The sequence below is a fragment of the Chrysochloris asiatica genome, unplaced genomic scaffold (genome assembly GCF_000296735.1).
Source record: "Chrysochloris asiatica unplaced genomic scaffold, ChrAsi1.0 scaffold00129, whole genome shotgun sequence".
NCBI lineage: Eukaryota > Metazoa > Chordata > Mammalia > Afrosoricida > Chrysochloridae > Chrysochloris > Chrysochloris asiatica.
Window position 1 is genome coordinate 2,052,289 of NW_006408647.1, and position 3,298 is coordinate 2,055,586.

The 3,298-nt window shown below is 36.9% G+C and overlaps 1 pseudogene; it reads left to right on the forward strand.

Moving 5' to 3' along the window:
* Positions 1–825: 825 nt before the first annotated feature.
* LOC102818919 overlaps positions 826–3,298 on the forward strand; it is a 5,141-nt pseudogene continuing 2,668 nt past the window's right edge.

A 3,298-nucleotide genomic window follows, 5' to 3' on the forward strand; every position in this document is an offset into this window, starting at 1 on the left:
ATTCATCATCAAAAAGAACATTTCAAAATCTGTCTTGAAGTACAACACTGTCTATGATAGGGTAATATTTATATGGATGCATGGAAAACCAATTATAATCACTGTTATTAAAATTTTGCACCAACCACTAAAGCCAGTGATGATGGAATTGAAGAATTCTATCAGTTTGAAATTGATCAAACATGCAATCAAGATGCACAGATAATCAGGAGCAATTGGAATGTAAAGAGAAAGGATCAATATTTGGAAAATATGGCATTGGTGAGAGAAATGATACTGGAGTTCACATGATAGAATTTTGCAAGGCCAATGACTTCTCCATTGCAAATACCTTTTTAAAACAACATATATACATGGACATCATCACATGGAATACATAGATATCAAACGGAATACATCTGTGGAAAGAGATAGTGGGAAAGCTCCATATCATCAGGCAAAACAAGGTGAAGGGCAGACTGTGGAACATACTATCAATTGCTCATATGCAAGTTCAGATTGAAGCTAAAGAAAATTAAAACAATTCCACAAGAGACAAAATATGACCTTGAACATATCCCATCTGAATTTAGTGATGATCTGAAAAACAGATTTAATGAATTAGACACTAATGACCCAAGACCAGATGAGCTGTGGGATAACATCAATGACATCTTACCGGAAGAAAGCAAAAGGCCCTTAAGAATAGCAGAAATATGTCAGCTATCTTTCAATTATGTTCGCGGTAGCTGCCGCGCCGCTCTTATTCTCAAACGCCAGCACCACCTCTAGCTCGCCATGTTCCAGCTGAAGGACAAGGGGGTTAATTGAGGAGGTCTCTATACCATGGCTTGTACAAAGCAGTCTGCCTGCAAATCAACTGGTGGGAAAGCACCCAGGAAGCAACTGGCCACAAAAGACGCTCGCAAAAGTGCGCCCTCTGCTAGAGGGGTGAAGAAACCTCATGTTACAGGACTGGTACTGCGGCGCTTCTTGAATAGACATTATGAGAAGAGCACTCAACTTTTTCTGATTCGTAAACTTCTCTTCCAGAGTCTGGTGCCAGAAATAGCTCAGGACTTCAAAACAGGTATGCTTCCAGAGTACAGCTATTGGTGCTTTGCAGAAGGCAAGTGAGGCCTATCTGGTTAGCCTTTCTGAAGACACCAACCTGTGTGCTATCCATGCCAAACGTGTAACAATTATGCCAAAAGACATCTACCTAGCACATCACATATGTGGAGAACATGCTGAAGAATCCACTATAATGGGAAACATTTCATTCTTTCAAAAAAAAAAGTCTCTTCTTTTCTTCCTGTTATTGGTAGTTCTGAACATTAAATTTCTTTCTCCCCACCCCACTTGGGGTGAAAAGGTATCTAAATATATGATTGCAAATGGAAAAATAGGGGACAGAAATCAGGTATTGGCAGTTGTTTTCATTTTCATTTGTGTGAATTTTTAATATAAATGTGGGGACATAAAGCATTAAGGCAATTCAAAATGTTTCAGGGAGCACATTTCAGCAGTTCAGCTTTATAACAATTATAAATAAACCTGTTAAAATTTTCTGGACAATGTCAAAGTTTGGATTTTTTTTAAAACAAGTAAATTTCTTATTGACGGCAACTAAACAGTGTTTGTAGCATTTTTATCATATGGTAGATTCCATCCATTTACTAAACTTTTCTAACTGAATTGTCCTACATGCAAGTACATATTTTTAATGTTGTTTGTCTTTTGTGCTGTTCCAGTAAGTTTTCCATTAAAAGACACTCAACTATTTAAAAAAGCAAAAGAATAAACGAAAGAAGGAAAAGACTAAAATGAAGTCAGAAGAGACTCTGAAACTTGCTCTCCAGTGTAGAGATGCTAAAGCAAATAGAAGAAATAGGAGGTAAAATAGCTGAATAGAACATTTCAAAGGTCAGCTAGAGAAGACAATGCCAAATATTATAATTAAATATGCAGAGACCTGAAGCTAGAAAACCAAAAAGGAAGAACACACTCAGCATTTCTCAAGCTGAGGGAACGGAAGAAAAAATCCAAGCCTCAACTTACAATATTAAAGGTTTCTATTGCAGAGTCCTCAAAGCTGTTTGAACTGCAAGTTTGGCAGTTCAAGCTCACCAGCTGCTCCTCGGAAACCTTATACATGGTTGCTATGGGTCAGAACTGACTCAATGACACTTAACAAATACAACAACATGGGGAAAATATAGAATGGGGCAGAAAACATTAAAAGAAGATGTAGGGAATACATGAAGTCACTGTACCATAAAGAAATGGTTAATGTTCAACCATTTCACTAGGTAGCATATGATCACGAGCCAATGATACTGAAAGAAGAAATCCAACATGCATTGAAGGCATTGATGAAGACCAAGGCATCAGGAATTGACAGAATACAAACTGAAATCTTTCAACAAACTGATGTGTTACTGGAGGCACTCACTCATCTATGCCAAGAAATTTGGAAGAGAGCTTCCCGGGCAATTGATTGGGAGGGACCCATATTCGAGCCCATTCCAAATATATGTGACTCAACAGAAGGCAGAAATCATCGGACAATATCATTAATATCACATGCAAGTAAAATGTTGCTAAAGACAATTCAAAAACAGTTACAACCATACATTAACAGAGAACTTCCTGAGATTCAAGCCAGATTCAGACAAGGATGTGGAATGAGGGATATCATTGCTGACATCAGACAGACTGTGAATGAAAGCAGAGAATACCAGAAAGATGTTTATCTGTGTTTTATTGACTACCCAAAGACTTTCAATTATATAGATCATGACAAGCAATGGACATTACTGACAATGAATATTATAGAATGCTTAATAGTGCTCATGAAGAATCTGTACATACACCAAAAGGCAGTTGTTCTAACAGAACAAGGGAATACTGAATGGTTTAAAATTAGAGAACATGTGCACCAAGGTTTTATTCTTTTACCATACTTACTCAATCTTTTGCTGAGCAAATAACTTGAGAGCTGGATCATATGAAAAATGAACGTGACATCAGGATTGAAGGATTACTCATTAACAGCTTACAATATGCAGATGATAAAACCTTGTTTGCTGAAAGAAAAGTGAACTTAAAGTACTTACTGCTCAAGATCAAAGGCCACAGCCATCAATATGAGTTGTACCCCAATGTAAAAAAAACAAAAATCCTCACCACTGGATCAATAAGCATCATCAAGATAAATGAAGAAAAGATTGAAGTTGTCAAAGAGTTCATTTTGCTCTGATCAATCATCAACACTCATGGAAGTAACAGTCAAGAAATCAAATGATGTATTGCATTA